Source organism: Taudactylus pleione, unplaced genomic scaffold (assembly GCF_031769625.1).
Source record: "Taudactylus pleione unplaced genomic scaffold, aTauple2 ptg000479l, whole genome shotgun sequence".
In the NCBI taxonomy this organism is placed as follows: domain Eukaryota; kingdom Metazoa; phylum Chordata; class Amphibia; order Anura; family Myobatrachidae; genus Taudactylus; species Taudactylus pleione.
This window is the reverse complement of record NW_028284881.1, coordinates 12,488,701-12,497,560: the sequence shown is the minus strand read 5'-3', so window position 1 is coordinate 12,497,560 and position 8,860 is coordinate 12,488,701. Positions and strand designations below refer to the sequence as shown.

At 43.3% G+C, this 8,860-nt stretch overlaps 1 pseudogene; it reads left to right on the top strand.

Annotated features, from left to right (window-relative positions):
• Window positions 1–2,272: 2,272 nt before the first annotated feature.
• Window positions 2,273–8,216, top strand: LOC148502982 (uncharacterized; annotated as a pseudogene).
• The last annotated feature ends 644 nt before the right edge of the window (window positions 8,217–8,860 follow it).

Sequence of the window (8,860 nt, the reverse complement as noted above, 5' to 3'; positions counted from 1 at the left end):
TCAAGATGGCTGCGGCAAGGAAAATGTGGCGAGCCATGTCATCGCCCTACCCCCTTGCACCGGCAGTGGGTGTCAGACAGTCCAATGGCAAAGAATGAGCAAGCTCCTTAAGACATCGGAAGCCCTGGGGAAGTGGTGGCCATACAAAAGAGCTTAGAGGCCACTGCTACCCAGATAAAGATGGCAGAAAAAAACACCTTAAATCCTGGGGCTTTGTAGGCCACTCAAAAGAGCTTACAGGCCGCCACCCCCCAGTATATAGACTTTTTATTGTTCATGTTTGTATATGTCTTTATCTTGGGCAGACTAACCATTCTCATGAGTCTGAATCTTTTAAGGTGAAATAAACATTTATTTTATAACTAAACAATAATACTTACAAACATACACAACAAAAACAGAGTGCCCCCAAAAAGGAATCACTTTCTATTTTTAACACTCATTAACCTCATTCCCAACAGGGATGTGCAGTCAGGGTAGAGAGGGGAGGCAGAGCCTCCCCTGTCATACTCCCTCCCCTATCATACTTATTGTCATGCTCCCCGGCCATTGACCTCACCACTGGTTCCAAACACATGAAAAACTTGATATCCAGAGCGTGACATGTGAGGGAAATGCAGGTGGGCTGAGGGTGATGAGTGAAGACAAAACCATTGGCTTGGAGTGGCTTGTAAAATTGGGATGCAGTTAATATCCTGACCGCAGGGATTCCGGCGGTCAGAATGCCGGCGCCAGAATCCCAACACCTTTCAGAAATCCTACGCTGGCATCTGACCTGTCGGGATGCCGGTGTTGGGATTCTGACCGCCGGGATCCCATGCGCCGGCATTCCGTACACATCGCGTAAAATTATCTGTTTCTAAATTTTACAGCATAAATATATTGGCTTTAAAAAAAAGTTATGAAACTCTATAGACCGAAAACCTTACGATTTCCCATGTACCATTAAGGTTTCTTACACATGATTGGAAATATCAGAAACTTGTTGTAACTCTTCCGCTCAAACTCCAAACAGCAATTAAATTCCGAACCTTTAAGGCTTATGCCTTAATGGACATGTTCCTTGCTCAGTACAGATCTGGTATGTCATCACATCATGTGGTTAACTGCAGATTCAGCACTCTCATAAAGTGAGATTGCTGTCACTCACAAAATGGTGGAGCTGCTAATTTACAGCTCACTGGGATACACACAGTCTTGGGGGCATGGCTCCATAGCAAAGTTTGAAAAAAACAGAAAGTGGAGTATCCCCTAGATATCCTCCAGCACAGTTAATTGTACCTGCAACAATACACCAAAACTATATGGTAAAATAATTCAGACATATTTGTTGCATGCATTTATAAGTACGTGGCAAGCTGCCAGGCCACTTCACGACTTCTCTGATACTGGCAGTCCCTACTCTGCATGATAACAGTGCCCACTCTGGGCCATGTAATTATCTGTTGTAAGGCCTTATGATAAAGGCACATACAGAAATACATCCAAATTGAGAGCCAACTTACCTGGGAGTCACCCCTGGGAACTCCAACTAGTACTGCAAGAGCCAGCATACCCTCCAAATGCTGGTTCATTCATGTCTCTCAAAACAGCAAACATAAAATGGAAGCTGCTCAAATCAATTTGGCAATACTGTTCAGGTGCAGGAAAGGGAGGGGTCATTCTAAACAGAAAAACAGAAAAGGGAGTATCCCATAGATATCCCCCAGCCCACTAAATACAGCTGGCTTTTGTAGTGCTAGTTGGAGTTCTCAGGGGTGACTCCCAGGTAAGCTGGCTCTCAATTTGGATGTATTTCTGTATGTGCCTTTATCATGAGGCCTTACAACAGATAATTTCATGGCCCAGAGTGGGCACTGTTATCATGCAGAGTAGGGACTGCCAGTATCAGAGAAGCCATGAAGTGGCCTGGCAGCTTACCATGCATTTATAAATGCATGCAACAAATATCTCTGAATTTCTATTACCATATAGTTTTCATGCATTGTTGCAGGTACAATTTAGTGTGCTGGGGGATATCTAGGGGATACTCCCCTTTCTATTTTTCTGTTTAGTATGACCCCTCCCTTTCATGCACCTGAAGAGTATTGCCAAATTGATTTGAGCAGCTTCCATTTTATGTTTCCATAGCAAAGTTTGTAAGGGTCCCTATGTGTCTACTTAACAATGGTGTAAAATGTATATAACACATATAACTTTGACAAGGAAGGTGGGCCCCCAGGGGCATAACTAGGTATTTGAAGCCCCATAGCAAAAGTTTGTAATGGCCCCTATGTACTACCCAGTGGTGAAAAATGTATATAACACATGTAGCTTTGACAAGGAAGATGGCCCCCCTGAGCTATGGGCCCCATAGCAGCTGCACCCCTTGAACCTATGGTAGTTACGCTCATGGCTCTATGACTGATAAGTTTGTATTTGGGTTTCTCAGCTCACATTTATTACCTGATTTCTAAGAAATCTCTGAAGTTTACTTGCTTAGCGGTTAATTGATGTATTATTTAAAATATATAGAAAATATCCTAAAAACTAGCAACATGTATACAGTGTCAGACTGGAGCATGAGGGGCCCAACAGGGTAATCAGTGTTAGGGGCCCATGCTTAAGGGGTGTGGTCATCCACCAAAGGAGGTGTGGCCTGCCACCACAGATGCTTGGCTAACCATTAGGCAAAACTTGGTGTAGTTTCTATAGAAGTGAACCAAGCCCCCTTGTTAATCAGTGGTCCTGCTCCACCAGGTAACTGACTGTCTAATAGCGTAACAATTTATAATTTGGGGTCTGAAACCTGACACGTAGAGGAGGGGGTGGGTCCACAGGCAGTGGGGCCCACCGGGGATTTCCCCTATACCCCTGTGGGCCAGTCCAACCCTGCATGTATATGAGGTGAAATCATCTAACAGGTAAAAGACTTTGAGCCGAATTCAATTAGCCACGATAAAAAAATGTTTTACCACATGTTAAATTAACGTGCATATTGCTGGGTAATTTCACTTAACACGTGTATGCGCACTCCCACTCAACACGCAAATCAATTCAAAACAGCTTATTCTAGCATTCGCACAGTAATTCTTGCTGGTAATGCCCACATGTGTGTGGGTGAAAATGGGAAAATGAGCCTGTACCCCCAAAAATGCTATCTAATATTGTATAACAGCATAGAAGTATGTTATACCCCTTTTTCACCAAAAACCCCAGTCCGACATGGGTTTTTCCCAGGTCAACCCCTTTCACACTGAACCCGGTTCTGCCCTGCTAAACTTGTGAGGTCATAAAAAGTTGGAGGTGACTGCTCAACAACCACCAATAAGGCATGACCCAGGTTGTACCTCTTACACTGCACCATTACATGGGTCCATCCTGGGTCCGACCCCGCTAGCTACCAGGGATGGATTCCCGGGCCACTTGACCCGGGTTATTTTTAAGGGACCCTATTCCACTGACCAGCAACCCGGGTAGACCCGGCAATAACCTGGGTTATTACAGCAGTGGAAAATGGGTATAGGTGACAAAATGCAAAGTATTTGGGATTCTTAAAAGTAGTAAAATGGCTGCATTTTTTAAAAAACAGTGAAAAAATTAAAGAAAGCAAGTGTTTTTCTGTAAAGTACATGCTCTAGATAAATTTGGAGCGCATAAAAATGTCTGTAAGTAGATATTTGTGTCATTTTAAGCCACATAACAATGCGTTAAAAAATACCTGTAACTCCCTCCTGCAAGCTTAAAAACACCTGTCCCATTCATACAGCACCTCCTTATACCTGTCCCATTAATACAGCATCCCCATATACCTGTCCCATTCATACAGCATCCCCATATACCTGTTCCATTCATACAGCATCCCCATATACCTGTCCTATTCATACAGCATCCCCATATACCTGTCCTATTCATACAGAATCCCCATATACCTGTCCCATTCATATAGCATCCCCATATACCCAGGGCCGGCCCCAGCTCTACTAGCACCCTGTGCGAGAATTGTGGAGTGCCCCCTTCCCCACACAGAGTGAAACTACCCCCCCACACACACTCCCCAGTAACAAAAAACATATTGGCCACCACAGAGTGCATGCTTCCTATACACAGGAAATGATGAGCAAAAATAGACAGCACTCTAGAACAGTTGCAGTAAACAAAGCGTGTTTTTTGTGCAAGTCAGCAACATTTCGAGCACAATTGGCCCTCTCCCAAGCTGTTACAGCTTGAGAGAGGTTCAATTGTGCCTGAAACGTTGCTGACTTCCACAATAAACACGTTTTGTTTACTGCAACTGTACTGCAATAGAGTGCCGTCTATTTTTTGCTCTCTCTATATTACATTGGGCTTGACACCAGGACCTTCATTTTTATGATTTATTTTGAGTGCCTACATATCAAACAACAAGTTGCAATTTAGTATATACATCCAAATATTTGTCAGTACATGATTGTTACCCATAATCATGTAAAGGATATAATATACCTACAAAGCAAAATAGCTACATACAATAACTCACGCAGGGTTGTGATCCGTGCTGAATCAGGCCCACTCTTCCCTGATGATGGGAGTGCATTGAGTATACGAACTATGCATTGGGTGTACTAACCCAAGGAGGGCACCACAGTAAGCTACATTGCTAATGAAGAATTGTGCCGGGCTATATGATTCTGTTTAATATACAGTGTGTGTGTGTGTATATATATATATACCTGTCCTATTCCTACAGCATCCCCATATACCTGTCCTATTCCTACAGCATCCCCATATACCTGTCCTATTCATGCAGCATCCCCATATACTTGTCCCATTCATACAGCATCCCCATATACCTGTCCTATTCATACAGCATCCCCATATACCTGTCACATTCAAACAGCATCCCCATATATCTGTCCTATTCATACAGCATCCCCATATACCTGTCCCATTCATATAGCACCTCCATATACCTGTCCTATTCATACAGCATCCCCATATACCTGTCCTATTCCTACAGCATCCCCATATACCTGTCCTATTCATGCAGCATCCCCATATACTTGTCCCATTCATACAGCATCCCCATATACCTGTCCTATTCATACAGCATCCCCATATACCTGTCACATTCAAACAGCATCCCCATATACCTGTCCCATTCATACAGCATCCCCATATACCTGTCCTATTCATACAGCATCCCCATATACCTGTCCCATTCATACAGCATCCCCATATACCTGTCCCTTTCATACAGCATCCCCATATACCTGTCCCATTCATACAGCATCCCCATATACCTGTCCCATTCATACAGCATCCCCATATACCTGTCCTATTCATACAGCATCCCCATATACCTGTCCTATTCATACAGCATCCCCATATACCTGTCCTATTCATACAGCATCCCCATATACCTGTCCTATTCATACAGCATCCCCATATACCTGTCCTATTCATACAGCATCCCCATATACCTGTCCTATTCATACAGCATCCCCATATACCTGTCACATTCAAACAGCATCCCCGTATACCTGTCCCATTCATATAGCATCCCCATATACCTGTCCCATTCATATAGCACCTCCATATACCTGTCCTATTCATACAGCATCCCCATATACCTGTCCTATTCATACAGCATCCCCGTATACCTGTCACATTCAAACAGCATCCCCGTATAACTATCCCATTCATACAGCATCCCCATATACCTGTCCCATTCATACAGCATCCCCATATACCTGTCCCATTCATACAGCATCCCCATATACCTGTCCCATTCATATAGCACCTCCATATATCTGTCCTATTCATACAGCATCCCCATATACCTGTCACATTCATACAGCATCCCCATATACCTGTCCTATTCATACAGCATCCCCATATACCTGTCACATTCAAACAGCATCCCCGTATAACTGTCCCATTCATACAGCATCCCCATATACCTGTCCCATTCATACAGCATCCCCATATTCCTGTCCCATTCATATAGCACCTCCATATACCTGTCCCATTCATACAGCATCCCCATATACCTGTTACATTCATATAGCACCTCCATATACCTGTCCCATTCATACAGCATCCCCATATACCAGTCCCTCAGTCCCAATATTCTGCATTTTGAAGAATGTCACAGCAAAAACATAATGTCATTATTGGCCAGATTAAGCTAATTAAAAACTTCTAAGTGCCTAATTAATCATTAGGGAAGGTGTCCCAGTGGTTCTGAACCACGTCTCCACATTTTTACCTGAAATAGGGATTTTGTTAAATCCCATAGCGAATTAACGCACTTATTTGAATAGCTAAAGCTGCATACACACACAACGATTTTGTTACCAACGATTTTCTGAACGATTTTCTGTCAGATTATCTGTCAGATTTTTTAAAGTGTAACGAACGATTTTTTGAACTACAAACGATTTTTGCATATTCCCTTAATGAAAATCGTTCAGTTGACAAATCTGACTGAACTACAAACTACAAACGTGAACGCGCATGAACGATAATCGTTCATTGTTTGACTCAGAAAGTGAACGATTTTTTTCAAATGATTATCGTTAAACGATATTGTTTAACGATAATCGTTCAAAGAATCGTTGTGTGTGTATGCAGCTTTAAAATTTGTGTCGCCCGGAAAAAGTCACATCGCATCTAATTGAATTTGGCCCGTTGTCTTGTCTTTGTGACAATGGGTACATTTCATCTCTTTTTCAAGTTCATCTTCAGTTTTGGTCTGTGTAGCAGCATCATCTCTAATTTGCTGCTGAGATTTATTGCAGTTATTTATAATAGTAAGTGACACAGTTAGCAGGTCATATTCATGTAGCCCAGACACCACTTATAAACGTCTAGACTGCTAGAGTTAGCACTGTACAATATCCAAGTGCTTCCTTCCAGTAACAAGGGTCTGCAGTAGGCGAGCCAGGCAGGATAATAAATGGGAATGTCTGGGTTAGCTGCAGCGCCTTCAGAAGACACTTGCTGCATTATGACTCAGTAACAACTTGGAGCCCAGGATTAGAGATTTGACACTAAAATACCTGCGCTTAATTGAAATCAAGGATCCCTGACTGCATTATTTATGTGCCTGACCTCAACAAGCCCAAATCTGAAGAATACATTACATGTGCGCTACTAATATGACATACTAGAGATTGTCCATGATTACAGATGTTACTTCTGTATAATTTTTTGTCGAAAAACATTTCACCTTGTTTTGTGCACTGAGGTTAAGAAAATCAATTTTTAGTAGATAAAATTGCATTGCTCTATTAAGTTGTTCTATCACGCTGTAGGTAATCTATCACATTGATGTGATGTACACTAAATTGAATGAACAAAGCAAATTGCTTATATTTAAAACATTGTTGTGTATAGATTGCTGGTGTAGTGGGAGGATACTGAGATAATGGATCTGATTCAGAAACAGACACAAGACCGACATTTACGCAGATCGAGCGATTCTTTGCCATTGCGCATACTTGTAAGTCACACTGAGCATGCGCAGCGATTATTTTGTGACGACGCCCGCACAGAGGATTTAGTCACAAAGTGAGTGACAGGTATTCAGTATTTGGGGTAGGTGACGAGGGGTGGCGAGGCAAACGCAGGCGTGTCTGACCGTTTAAACACCATTTCATGGGCATTTAGCTATTGCTATTTCCTTCGCAGCATTAGAGCTCACTATGTGTCATGTCAACTGCAGTGTTTACGGCTGGTCAGACTTACCGCATATTCTGCACGGCTGCCCAATCTGCATCCTCAATGTAACAGGCATATACGCTGTTGTACGTCGTCGTACGGCTATGAGAAGGCAGCAGTGAGTGTCCCTATGCTCGGCTGTGCTTTAGAAGGCATTAGCATATTTTAGCAAGTGTGATCTATGAGAGAATGCAGTTGCAATTGGATTAGCGTACTCTGAATCAGGCCCAATGTTTAACTCTTTGCCTCAGCAGCTTGCTAGTTTACTCAAAGACAACTTTATGCTCCAGCTTGGAACACTCTGTACCATTATGGCTATGAAAGTAACTGATTAAAGTAAATGTACTTTATTGTATAACAACTCACTACAGTAATAAAGGTGTTGTGGTTAGCATTACTGCCTCACAGCACTATAGTCTATGGTTCAATTCTCAACATTGGTATATATGTGTGGAGTTTGTGTGTTCTCCCTTTGTTTGCAGGGTTTCTTCCAGGTGATCCGGGGGTCCTACTACAATCCAAAAACATACTAGCAGTTTATTTGGATTCTGCCAAAAATGACCCTAGTACTGTATATACAGTCTTAAATAGAAGCTGATTGGTTGCTATGGGCAACTGATCCACTGGTCCACTTCTTTTCACTGCTTGATACAACTTTCCTATAGATGGTAAGCTCCCCTGGGCCAGGAACTGATGTGAATAACTAAATATTCTCACCAGGGCTTAGGTGTGATTATGTGGACCATGCATATCAGTGTTATGCATATGACATTGGGTATGCAGTCGGGAAGCCACTGGACGTAATCCCGACGGCCGGCTTCCCAACTGCTTTATCCCGGCGAGGGTTAATTGACAGGCGTCTAAATCGAGATGCCTGTCATTTTACCGATGCCGGGAGACCGGCGCCCGTCCTCCCGATCAAAGTGATGCCGGGCGCCGAGCGTGGACAACCGATGGGGGGGGAGGGGTAGGCACCATCCCCGGAAGGTTAAGGTTAGGCTAGGGTTGGGGGAGGGTTAGGGATAGGCACCCACCCGGGGGACTTAGGTTTAGGCGGCGGGGAAGGGGGGGTTAGGTTTAGGCACTGGGGGGAAGGTTAGGGTTAGGCACCCCTAAGGAGGGTTAGGGGGGGAGAGGTTAGGTTAGTAAATACTTACCTGGGGACGATTGGGATTTT